The following is a 14,145-nucleotide window of genomic DNA, read 5'->3' as shown; positions in this document are numbered from 1 at the left end:
TATTGACCCCGATGACCTGTTTATGCCAAGCCTTTCCTCTTTTTTTCTCTTATGTTTTGTCTCGTTTGTTGTGGTTGCAAAATGTCCAATCCGTTAGAATGTTTTACAACCTGATTTTTTGGTACTTCTGCTAAAATAACAGTTTTTTAGAAACTCATTCTTACCACGTGGGAAAGGAGGGAGATTTTGTTAACTATTATGTACTTTCACCTAATAATTTTGCTATATATATTTTTTTTTACTTTAACTGCAGCTCAACAGTCACTGTTAAATTTACAACTTTTAAAGGTTTTCGGGTATGCTGAAAACGAATATCACATTTAAAATTGGAGCAGACAAGTAGTTTCCTGGATATTAAGAATTTTATTATCGAATGTAATCCATTATGTTCACTGGAGGCCGTGTTTTTTCCAACTGAACATGCGCATGCATGTTATAAAACACTCCCCCCTCCCCATGTTAAAAATGGTGAACACCACTGACATTTAATACATGGGGAAAAAAATGTATTAATATCCAGAAAACTACTTGTCTGCTCCAAATTTTAATGTGATATTCGTTTTCAGCAGACCTGAAAACCTAAAAAAAGTTGTCAATTTAAAGGTAGGTGTTGAGTTGCAGTTAAAGAAAAATTTAATAAACAAAAAATACCATAAAAATTGAATTTAACTAAAAAGTCCTGTCTAAAAACATAGCACAGTGCATAAATTACAGATTTTTTTTATATTGACTATGAAGATTCAGTGAGACAGTCTATAAATAACCATATAACACCTCTCTCACCTCTTCGGTAATTGAACACGGGTCAGTGAAATTGCTAGCTACCACTATGCATAATACAAAACTCATAGTTTATATAAACATTAAGATTTCACTTGCTTGTAATCTCAGGTTGTGATGGATCGGGACAGCTAGTTACACACACAAGGCTCCTTCAGGCTTTGACAGACTATGGATACCCATGAAGGGGTGCCTGCACATGAAATTTTTTTGTAGCAGGAGGTGTGCAATCTCCAACCACACCTCTCTTGAGTTGACATTGTTAAATAACAGTGGCAAGTGAAGTGTCTGTACAGAACAACTGGAAAGAAATGCCGAGATAAGCGGAAAGCAGTCTCTCTCTCTCACACACACACACACACACACACAAACCCCCCTTCACTCCACTAGCAGACCATCTTAATCTACCTGAACATACACTAGACAACATTAGATGCCTCCTGAAAGAATCTGATTTCCAATCTACAAAACATTTGCAAACAAAAAGAAATCGAATGGAACACACACAACGTAGGTCTTAATAAAGACTTTGATTTTCTGAAAAAATATTACATGATTACCAACACCTACACATATGTATATGTGTAAACCTATCTATTCCTATATTAATTTCAGTAAGGGTAGGTCATTTAATTTTTTAATATCAAAAAGAATAATGTACCGAGAATTGTGTGCATACCTATTAAATACTGACACCAAAAATTAGGTCTGAATCTTCAATGGCTTTTTGAGCATTTAGTACGAAGCATTTTAAATAAAAATCCTCGATCTTGCCACATTTAGCCTAAATATTGATGGGAAAACCAAACAATTTCAATATTTACACCAGGAAATTATTATTTCAGTATTTAAATCAAGAAATTGTATTTTATTTTAGAGAATTGGGCTGGTGTATCTGCTACTAGTATCTCGCTCCTGGACAAGGTCCAAAAGAGAGTCGCCAACCTAATAGGTCCTGAACTGTCATCTAAGCTTCAGCCTCTGTCCCATCGACGAAATGTAGCATCCCTCTGCCTGTTCTACAAGTACTTTAACGGTGAATGCTCTGACGAACTGCAAGCACTTATACCCCCTCGACATAAATACCCCCGACAGACCCGACAAGCAGCTAAATCCCACCCTTTCACAGCAGAGATCTCTTGATGTAAGAGAGCCTTCTACTCCAGTAGTTTCTTCCCCAGAACCGGTAGACTTTGGAACTCCCTTCCGGGACCCTGCTTCCCCAACTGTACTGACATGCAGACGTTCAAGTATAACGTGAACCGACATCTTGCTGCCCAACTCCCTACATAATACCCCTGTAGCTTATGTCCCTGATATTAACCCCCAACATCAAAGTGGCGATGTGCTTTGTTTGGGGTGAAAATGTTAAAAAAATTTTTTTTTTTTTTAAATATATATATAATAAAGAAATTATAACAAAATTTCAAATTGAACTCCCACTCCACCCTACCTTACCTCTGTAGACTTTGAAATACTATTATTTTAGCAGTAATAGTTGAATATATTGACGTTTTCTGTTATGAATAAAAATACAACAAACAATTATTTGTTTGTTGTTTAATACATGGAGTCAAATGAGTTTTAGATGAAAACGACTGTCTCAATTGCTAGCACAAAAATTTAGCTAATATGTGCTTCAAAGTCATATACTGACTGAAAAGCCTGTTACTAACTTAACTGCTTGTTTCACACCTTGAGAATGTGAAGGGAAATCTGTCAAGTCAAACTTTTCAATGAATTCTGTAATTCACTGTCAGAAATGTCTACTGTGAGTGGCAGTTCACAAATCCCATTTACTAACAAATCAATTAAATTTGTTTATTGTACAGCTTCATCAGGAATTTTTACAGTCTTTTTTGTTATTATTTACTATTATTTTTGTTTCTATTATAATTATCATTAATATTATTATTATTATTTTCCCATCAATTTTAATTTTTCAATTAAATACATTTCTTTCAGTTTCTAATCATTTATTTATGTACATTGAAATCGGTTGCGTTTACTGTTGATATCAAGTGAGATGAATGCACATGCGTTCAAAATTTAAAAAAACAACAACGTTCTTCTTTGACAAACGGTTACGAGAATTCATGTGAACTATTTCGAAAATTTTGGCAAGAATACAACTCCAAGATAAAATTTCCAGTATTTTCAACGCTTTTCATTTCAATCCATTTTCCTACATTTTGTGACTGCTCGAAATATCCCCCCCCAAAAAAAAACAAGAAACAAAATATAATAAATTAAAAACATCATCGTTTTTATGCTTGTTACATCTCTACCTTGAAAATATGTTTCTAAAAGCATACGTGAAATAGCATATAAATTTACACACACATATATAGATATACACATACACGTGCACTAGCAAGTCTAGGTATTGCCTATGAGACATTTTGTGTGTGGGGGGGGGACTAAGCATCATCAAGTATTATTTAAATAAGAAACATTCCTTTAGTTATTTTCTTTGTAAAGAGCAAACATTTCTTTGTAAATAATATAGAAATATCACAATAAAACATGAAGATAGAAAATAAATAAAAATGGCCGACGAATATCGTTATACATTAAATGTTATGTTGTACCGACAATGGAGTGTTTGGGAAAGAGTTGTGGACAAGAATATAAAAATATTTTGAGGTGGAGCCTGAAATGTTTAACTTGCCTAACTCATATCATGGCTAAGGCTAAGACAGGAATATGACGCCTTGTCAACTTTAAATACTGACTGTCCTTTTAGAGGGCTAGAAAATGGCAATGAAAAAGTTTGGCTGAATTGCCTCTCACGTAAGTGTTACTGGACACCATATTAATCATTCTGTGAGTGAGAACAAACAAGCAGAAAAGAAAAATTGTGATTATATAAGTAAGAATACATCTTGACCCCAATAGTAAAATGAAAAAACAAATGTAATAAATATAATAAATGCTGAAAGTAAACAAATCAAAAACAGACTAAAAATTAGTGACAAAACTAGTAAATTAAGATCTAAAGAGACCTATATCTTACTAAAAGACCATAAAAATAATTTTAACATTACTTTGGCAGTTAGTTAATCAATCCAACCAACCCAAAATAAGTTTGGTTTGGTTATTTTGTTTTATGGCAAATCAACCATTTCAAGGTACTACTGCAGTTTGAATCCTATTTTTCCGTGAGTCTCATGCGGCAATGCCCGGAAGATGACGCAAACTGTCCTGGAAAATGGCGAGTGAGCTTATTCAATGATAAACGACACCAAATTGGAAGAAAAGGGAAGAGTTTCATTGTGCTTCAAAAGATCCATTGCAAAAACAAATGTTTATTTTTGTGACAAGGATAATGAACAATTCTAGACCAGAAGCTATCGTGAAGTTGTCAGGAATAGTCCTCGCATTCTGACAAGAAAACCGGCTGCTGGCAACTGAGAGATGTATGAAATGCCAATGGAATTGTATCTTTAAAAAATGAAAAAAAAAAACAGTTTCGGCGAGAGGTGTAGTAATGGCCAGTTTAGACACTGGACTTCCTTATGCCAGAGCACCTTCTTCCAGCGATCCCATCTCCAGATGCCAATTATCTTAAGTTTGTATATTTGCAGACCTACAAAAAGGCAACGCACAACCTAAGGTGAGTGTGTGATATCTGCTCGGATCACACTCTCACCAACTGGAAAAACTTCTTGAGGGATATTTGCCAGGACTATTTCCTTCTGAATCCCTAGCTGATCGAAGGCCAGGGCACACAGTGGAAGTGGACAAGTCTGGCTTTAATAGATGGAAATATAACGTCAGACGGGTTGTCAAACTGCTCTGGGTCTTCAGAGGATACAACCTTGCTGAGAAGGAGGGTTTGTTTATAAAAAAAACTTTTCTTTAGAAAAAGATTTGGTTTGTAAAATGCGGGGGGGGGGGAGAAAAAAGAAAACTCCAAAATTGTTACAAATACTAAAAAATACATCTTTTCTTTGATAAAAAGTTTTATAAAAAATGTATAAATAAAAAAAAAAAAAAATTGTTCTTTGTTCCTTAATAAAAACAAAAATAATAATTGTTCATCAATTCAAAGAAAAAAATTTTTTCATAGAAAAAAATAAGTAAATAAAAAACAGTTGCCAAAAAAAATAAAATAAAACCATTTCATGAAATTCTTATGGTAGGTTATTCATTTCTTTTTTTGTTTTTGTATTGATTTCCGTTCATTCAGCATAATCTGGCGGTTTGCATCATCCACCGACGTTGCAGGTGAGACTCACGGAAAAACAGGATTTAAACTGCAGTAGTATCCATTTCAAGTTATTTAATACTGAATCCAGTAATTTTGAAAAAAAGATCTTATCCTTCAAATTTTTTATATCTTCTAATATTTATTCATGGTGTTTGGTTTGATAGTTTTATTTTACAGCATTTCAACTCTTTTCTGGTTATTCAATGCCGAATCCAACAATTAAAAAAAAAAAAAGGGTTTCTTTATACCTTCGAATATTTATTTGTGGTATTTGGTTTGGTTGTTTTGTAGATGAAAACTGCTGTCTTTGTTTTTGACTATTTAGAACATGATTCAGTTTTACAAAAGGATAGAAAAAAACATCTATGTTTGGTGCACTTGAGGTTAGGAAGCTAGTATCTTCAGACAGCCTGATCTGGTAGCACCTAACCGAAAAATAGGAAAAATTAGTAAAACAATCTTTTCTAGAATTAATAAACAAATAAAAGATTAAAAATTAAGCCAATATGCTAACAAAACAACAAAAAAAACTTCCAATTTTGAAAATGAGCAAAATCAGAGCTCCAGGATACCATATGCATGAAACAAAACGGAATTTCCCTAATCTTTTTTCTACTGAAAAAAGTGTTGCCAAGATCGCTGGAAAAATGATTGGATCATTCTATTACTCCAGTAGGTATCTCACTGCCAATGCATTCCTCTTTATGTATAAGTGTCAAGTACATCCTAAAAGGGAGTACTGTTGTCACATCTGGGCAGGAACTACTCAGTAACCCCTATCTTGCTTTGATAGAGTTCAAAACCGACTTCAAAACCTAGTAAGCGATACCCTTTTCTCGGTGTTAGTGCACTTACTGATCCGCACTATTTTTTAAATCGTATTTCCAAGTTTAATTAAAGTTTTATGATATGTTTTTTAATTCAATTGTAAAAGGGTGTTTTGTACCTATTCTGTATTTTAGTACAGAATAGGTACAAAACACCTTCCCCATGTTAAGAATGGCTTTTAAAACAATAACGTTATTATTTCAGCACGGATCAATAAGTACACTAGTACCCTTTTCTCTTCCTTGCAAGCTCTTTCCCACAGAAGAGATGTTACAAGCGTGTCTCTGCTCCATTGTTATTTTCATGGCAAGTGCTCGTCTGAGTTCCAATTTATGATTCCCTTTTGCCAAACTTACACAGAAACACCCAACAGCCACCATCAACAATTTTCCCCACTCTACAAACACTCCCAACCTCCCCATGCTAAGAACAACTTTTGTATTGATTTCCGTTCGCTCAGTATAATCTGTACAAAATTGCAGCTCTGAACTAATTGTGATTTCTGATTTACACGTGTTTCAACTGAGTCAATTATGAAATGCCGCCTCTGTTCAGTGTCGCAGCAGTGATCCGATTTTTTGTATTTGAAAGGACGCTCACAACAGAAGACTTGATGAAATGAAAGAAACGTATGGTAATGATCTCCATTATATGGCATTGTAAAATGCTGGCATCATGAATTCAAATATAGCCAGAAATCTGTATAAACAGCTCCCTAGGAACCTACAAAAGTCACCACAGAATTACCCGCCTCTATATGTAAAACGATGTAACTTTATTATAATATAACTTATTATCAATATAACTTTTGTACCATTTAAAAGAAGAGGGGCAAAATAAACTAGTAATAATTTAAAAAAATTTTTTTCATCGAACGAAAATAATGAAATTGCGAGACGAAAATCGTGTTTACATAATTGGTGCTTTAAAATAACGTTCCCATGTAGTAAGCATTTCGAACGTGAAAACATACCCGTGTTTAATAAATCTAGCAAAAATCAACTAATGGTCAGATTTTCGTGAAATTTTCGATGCTTATCCATTTTACAATGAAATTACATATAAAATGCAGTTTCCGTAAAATATACGAGGGGAAATTTTTTTTTTTTTAGTACGTGCCCCCCCCCCCATATTTATCTATTTTTTTAAATCTATCGAAATTTCTATTTATTATGAACCATAAGAGTTCAAATAAGTAAAACATTTATTTTTTTGAAATTTAAATACACGTATTGAACAAAAATTTACTTTGAAGTTGCAATTAAAAAAAATGATATAAATTTAATAGTTTTCTTTTTAGTAGCGTTTTTGCGAATTAATATATACTATAATCAGTTGAATTGCCAAGAAAAAGAAACTTCGTAAACAATTAATTTTTTAACAGATTAAAACGTTTAAAATTCCATTATTTCAAAATGTTCCGTTACAACATAAATTTTTAATTATTTTTAATTTTTTTTTATTAACTTATATATATATATACATGGCTCTTGTCAGCTATTTTATCTTCAGATTAAAACCGATTTGAAAATATTATTGCACAAATATTAAGCATTTTGCAGCCCCCCTTCATATTTTGTTTGTCTCTTTTTACCGAACAAAAGTATGGAAGCCGAACATAAACATTCAGTAAAACCGTATCTCATATTTAATATATAAATGTTTATAATATTATTAATCATTAAACTGTGTAAATCTTAAAACCTAACAAAATTATAACAAAGATTATTAATTGCAGTTTGAAGAAAATAAACAAAGGTTTTTAAAAATCATTAAGTCGCTTTTGCTTTTCCATAGTTCGTATAGTTAACACAAGTTTGACGTCACGGAATCATGCTTTCTTTTTTTCACATTGTTTTGGGGGTAACCCCTACAGCTCCCAGACCTGGTCGCCCCATTTCTGCCATTGATGAGGCATCTGTCAGTTAAATTGAGAGTGCCATTTTGGAAGATTTTACTTTAAATGCAAAAAAATAAACTTCGTGTACTTGTATAGATAGAGTCTTAGCTGACAATATTGGCTCAGTAAAATCCGGTAACAAATTCCAATAGTCGAAAGACAACGACCGTGGCAACCGTAATATGACGATGGTCACGCAACGACAGTAAAAACAATGCTAAGAGTAAAACCGGAAAACAATTTCTGATTTGGTCACGTCGTAAAACAAAATACCAAAATGTATTTGATGTCAAAAGCTAAATAAAAAAACAAAAACAAAAAAAAAACATGGTGAACGATATTGAATTTCGATTATTTTTATTGATTTTAAAAAGTGAATCAGAATTTTTATTTCAAAAGCTAAAACAGAATTTAAAATTGCCGGAAATCAAGTTTATTCCACATTTGGGACGAAGTCCGTAAACCAATCGAAACAAGAAGCGAAGTATTTTAATTGCCATTCTATTACAATTAAACCGAAAACAAAATTTAAAAGCCTTTGATATTTGTTTCACGATAAAAAAAAAAAAAATTGGTAATTTTTTTTTTTTTTTTTTTTTACTTGTTTTCCACCTTTAAATAACAACCTCTATAGGTTTTCCTGATTTTTTTTTTTACGACACCTGCAACCTGCACCAGCGTAGTATAAACACCCCCAACCTCCCCATGTTAAGAACGGCTTTCGAGGTTGGGGTGTTTATTCCGAAAGTCGTTCTTAGCATGACGAGGTTGGGAGTGTTTATACTACGCTATGGCAGATCGAAAAAAAAAAAAAATGCCAGTTTTCGGATATGCTGAAAACGAATATCGTATTTAAAATTCCCGCAAATAAGTAGTTTTCCAGAAATTTTAAATGCGATATTCGTTTTCAGAATAAGAGAAAACCTGTTCGGGTCGTCATTTTAAAGGAAAATGTTATTAAGGTGGAACCCACGTAAAAAATTTACCAAATTTTAATTTAATTATTAAAATGTTTTTGTGAAAATAAAATATTGAAATAAATAGAATAATTATAGAGATTGTCTAAAAATGTCTTTAAGATCTCTCATAGAAACGATTTTCGCAAGAGAAATTCCCTTTTAAAGCAAACAAATGTTTGCTGAAAAGAATTCTGTACATGCACTGTTGTTACCGTGCTGAAATAACATTTAGAAAGCTATTTTTAACATAGGGAGGGTGTTTTGTAATTATTCTGTAATTTCACCTAACAATTTAATAAAAAAAAGGGTGCTAGTACACTTATCGATCCGCGCTATTTTTTTAAATAGTATTTTGAAGTTTTATGATACGTTTTTAATAAATTGTAAGGTTAAAGTACAGAATAGGCACAAAACACTCCCCCATGTTAAGAATGGCTTTCTAAATACGGATCAATATAAGTGCACTTAGTACCAAAAAAAAAAAAAAAGATATCGTAAAACTTGAATTTAACTTGAAAATACTATTTTTTAAAAAAATAGCACGGTAACAGAAGTGCATAAGCACCAAGAATTCTTTAACGAATTTCGGTGCTAATGCAAAGAGTGATCATCCGCCTGATCCGGATCCGCGCTATTTTTTAAATCGTATTTCCACGTTTAATTAAAGTTTTATATGTTTTTTTTTTATTCAACTGTACAGAATAGGTACAAAACACCCTCCCCGGCTTTGTATTACTGTCTGTACACAGATTCGAAAAAGTTGTCAAAAAACAAATATATAGCAAATAAATGTTATCAAAGGCAAGATAAGTTACTTTTCTACCAAACTGGATATATTTTTTGTTTTTATTCAATATAACATGTTTATTCAGTTCGAAAAACATGCAGTGTTTACCGATGTATTGGAAAATTCAAAATGGCGCCCGCCCGACTCTCTTTAGCACGGTAAGTTTGGGAAAAGGTGTTATAAATAATAAACTAGACAAAATACTATTAAAAAACACCGAATATATGTCAACTTATGTCACGGTAACATATATTGAGCGAATTTCTAACAGTATTTTGTCTAGTTTATTATTTATAACAGCTTTTCCCGAACTTACAGTGTTAAAGAGAGAGTCAGGCGCCATTTGGAATTTTCCAATACATCGGTAAACACTGTATGCTTTTCGAACTGAATAAACATGTTATATTGAATAAAAACACGAAAATTATATCCAGTTTGGTAGAAAAGTAATTTATCTTACCTTTGATAACATTTATTTGTTATATATTTGTTTTTTGACAACTTTTTCGAATCTATGTGTACAATAATACAAACCCCGAATATTTCTTTAGTCAAAGTTTTAGTTGGGGGGGGGGGAAATACTTGGTTTTCTATTGACTAAAACTATTTTTTCTCGCCTCCTTACCCCCAACAAAACAAACTCTTTAAAAGTATACAAGAAGGAAAACTACGAAAATATATAAATAAATAAAAACTTGAAGAAATGTTACTTACACAATCGTAATCAGAATTATATTTGAAATCTTTGCAAATACGGAAACTTTTCAATACTTCAACAAGTGTTTCAAAACCACACACACACAAGTATGAAAATATGTTTTTATGACAATTAAGTTATACATAAATATTTATTTTATTCCCGATAAAAATAATGGAACCGAGTTTCAGAAACTCAATTTAGCCTCATAACTTGTATGTGGTTTTAACGCATTTGTTTTTGTGAGTTCTAAAATGTTAAGTAAAAATAAAGAAATATGTCTTTTTTTTATGTATGTTTACAAAATTGAAGTAAAAAAATGTGTTTACACATTTTGTGTTTTATTTCTTATTGATTGACGTAAAAAAGTATGTGTAGCTTGAACACACTTGTTGAAGTTCTAAGTTGTTAACTAAGGAGTACCTGTTTAAACTTATTTTTTTCTATCAAAATAAATATCATAATAAAACAATCTTGAATATTTAAAACAGATATACCTTTTTTGTTTCCGAATTATACAAACAGTGTATAATTTGTTTCCATTTTCTGATTTTCAAAATAAATAAAAGAAAAAAAAATAAAGGAACGAAATAGATGATGCCTTTTCGTTTCTTTGTTGTTAGTTTTGTTCAGGAAGTGGCAAGGCGAAAATAAAGTCGGTGTTTGCCTTTTTTTTTCTTTCTGTCTTTCTTCCTGCTAAATTATTCTTAGCCCCCTCCTCCTCCTCCTCCTCCTCCATACAAAACACTTTCATTTTCTTTCCTTTCTCATCCAAGCGATGACAATAAAGTTGACGATGCTAATTTCTCCTTCGTGGAAAGAAAGAAAACGACGTTTTCTTTTCTTTTTTTTTTTTTTTTTACTTTAGGGTGACAAAGGAAGGGAGGTAACTTTTCTCCACGTATTTTTATATTATTTTCAGTGCTTGTTAAGATAAAGTCGGCAGATCGATTTTTTTTAATATGTGGGTTTAAGCAAAAACAACAGTACTTACTTAATTATCATGTCGGAAATAGTAATATATCCAAAAAATTACGAAAATTCATCAAGTAGAACAACTGCTATTGTGTTTTTAGTAAATAAAGACACTATAGCTAGGCCATTACATTAGCCTAAAAGGGAGGTAAGTATGTCCGCTGTATTCACAATCTTCAAGGTGTTCACATCTAGTGAAAATGCCATTTCCCCCAATTCTCCGTAAAAATACTTTTAACTATAAATAATTTTCTACTCGATGAATTTTTGTAATTTTTGGGTATATTAGTATTTTTTTACATGGCAAGTAAGTACAGGGCAGAACGATAAATTTGTCGCCATAAAGAAAACAACACTTTACTTTTAAACTTTTATTGGAAAAATCAATTCCGGTAACTTAAGTAATAGAGCTGATATCTATTCAATGTAGCCGCCTTCAGCCTCAATAACTGCCTTGATAGGGATCCCAAACTGGGAGCATGCAAAAACCTAACAGCCAGCCATGGTTCTCTCCAGAATGTGCTGCTGCCATTGCGCACAGAAATCACTTTTTCCACTGCTTCAAACGTAATAGATGTAAGGAAACTAAAGCCGTTTTCAGGACTTCCAGCAACCATTGTAAGAAAGTAATAAGGAACGCAAGAGAGTTGTATGCTCAATCTGTTAAGTCCAAAGTAGCTGAGCAGCGGCTTGGTTCCCACCAGTTTTGGCAAATAGCAAACAGAATCCTGAACAGAAGCGTGTGCTCCATCCCAACTATTATCAATGGACCTGAGGTAATCTCATCAGCATCAGACAAAGCCAAACTCTTTGTCAAGAACTTTGCAGCTAATTCTAGCCTTTGCGACCAAGGCCGCCAACCCCCAATATTTCCTCCTGTATCAGAAAACACGCTATTTGATATACGTATATCTGTACGTGATGTTGCCAAGCTAATCAAAAACCTTCACTCCAGTAAAGCAACTGGCCCTGACGGTATTCCAATTATAGTACTCAAAAAACTTCAACCTGAACTAGCGCCCATACTTACAAAACTGTTTAAACGTTGTCTTAAGGAGAATAGTTTCCCATCTCCCTGGAAAATCTCATCAGTATGCCCTGTATTTAAGAATTCAGGTGATCGCTCATCCCCCTCTCAGTACAGGCCAATAAGTCTCCTGTACGTCATGAGTAAGTTGCTAGAATCTGTGTTAAATACAGAAGTAATCAACCATCTCAACAAAAATAACCTTCTTAGTGACACTCAATATGGTTTCCGTTCTGCTAGATCTACAGCAGATGTGCTTACAGTTATATCTCATAGGATTAGCGAATCTCTCGACGGTGGCAATCTTTCTAGGGCAATTGCTCTTGACATATCTAAAGCCTTTGATAGGGTATGGCATAAAGGTTTACTTCATAAGATCGCTAGCTATGGTATAGCTGGAAAAGTCTTCTCAATTATTAAATCATTTCTTTCTGATAGGTTCATAAGAGTAGTAGTTGATGGGCAAAAATCAGAAGCTCACAGTATTAATGCCGGTGTCCCTCAGGGGTCCATCCTGGGCTCAACTCTTTTCCTGATCTACATTAATGATCTTCCAAATCACATCCTTACATCATTTGTAGACATTTATGCTGACGACACTACCATTTATGGTAGCACATCTAAGACAGTAAACGACCAAGTTCTCTCCAATTCTCTCTCCTCTGATCTTGAGCACGTAGTACAATGGGGAAAGGAGTGGCTGGTTACTTTTAATGCATCTAAAACCAAGCTTCTCTCTTTACATCATCAACATTCTAATCCACATTTGGCATCAATTGAAATGAATGGCTCTCGTCTTCAGGAGGCCTCAAGTTTTGACAGGCTTCTAGGCTTGACCATTACTCCTGATCTTAAATGGAACGCGTACATCAAATCTGTTGCCAAGGCCGCTGGAAAAATGGTGGGATCTTTCTATCGATCCGGTAAATATCTCACTGCTGATGCTATTCTCTATCTATATAGAGCCAGGTACGTCCAAGGATGGAATACTGTTGCCACATCTGGGCAGAAGCTGCTAGAAAGAACTTGTCCTGCCTTGATAGAGTTCAAAATAGACTTTGTAGCCTCATATGAGATGTTCTTTTCTCCTCCTTGCAACCTCTATCTCACAGAAGAGATGTTGCGAGTTTGTCTCTGATGTATAGTTATTTTCATGGAAAGTGTTCGACTGAGCTTCAATCTATGGTCCCCCCTTGCCAAACTTTCACAAGAAACACTCGACTAGCTGAAAACACTATCAATAATTCCCCCCACTCTTTATCTGTGCCTAAACCTAAACGTAGATTCCATGAACAAAGCTTCTTTCTTAGAACTGCACGCCTGTGGAATTGTCTTCCGTTTTCCTGCTTTCCGGCTGACTACAATATGGTTGTGTTCAAGTCTAAAGTAAATAAGTTCTTGATGAGCCGTTCCATATAAGTTATCAAATTTACCAAATTTTCATTACTAATGATTACTATATTGTCCAATTTCTACTGTACACTCTTTAACCCTTATCCTTGAATGGCCTCTGGGCCTTGATAATGTGGTGATGCCTATGTAAAAAAAAAAAAAAAAAAAAATGCCTTTTCCTGGAGTGCTGGCGAGAGCTTGGCGAATACTTGGCAGACGGCGGCAATCAGGCATGCGTTGGGGTTGTGGGAGGTCATGTTGGTGATGTTCTCGACATATGACCAAACGAAGTAGTCCAGTGGTTCAGGTCGGGGGAGGAGGAGGGAATAGTGAGAAAAGGGTACAAAGTCTTAGCAGTCCTGGGTCTCTTAGGACTTGTGGGCCGGCGCCGAGTCCTGCTGCCACACCCAGAGTCTGCTAACAACCACCTGATTGTACCAGGGGATCACCATACTCTTCAGCACATTCAGTTACACTTTGGTGTTGACTTTCAAGCCGACTTCGAAGATGTGAGGTGGCATGATGTGTCCCTCACTTGAAACCACACCAAAAACCAGAACCCTGGGTCGTCCTCGTCCGATACTTTG

At 34.0% G+C, this 14,145-nt stretch overlaps 1 protein-coding gene across 1 annotated transcript in view; it reads right to left on the bottom strand.

Annotated features, from left to right (window-relative positions):
* LOC145296672 (coiled-coil domain-containing protein 85C-like) overlaps window positions 1-10,854 on the bottom strand; it is a 47,631-nt gene extending 36,777 nt beyond the window's left edge. Inside the window, exon 1 of the mRNA XM_080142621.1 lies at window positions 10,662-10,854. The gene's annotated coding sequence lies outside the window, so the exon portion shown is untranslated. The remainder of the gene's footprint in view (window positions 1-10,661) is intronic.
* Between the last annotated feature and the right edge of the window lie 3,291 nt (window positions 10,855-14,145).

This window comes from Euprymna scolopes, chromosome 2 (genome assembly GCF_053919585.1).
Source record: "Euprymna scolopes isolate OS-2025 chromosome 2, ASM5391958v1, whole genome shotgun sequence".
Classification (NCBI taxonomy): domain Eukaryota; kingdom Metazoa; phylum Mollusca; class Cephalopoda; order Sepiida; family Sepiolidae; genus Euprymna; species Euprymna scolopes.
Note: the sequence above shows the minus strand (reverse complement) of the source record. Positions and strands in the feature narration are given on the sequence as shown.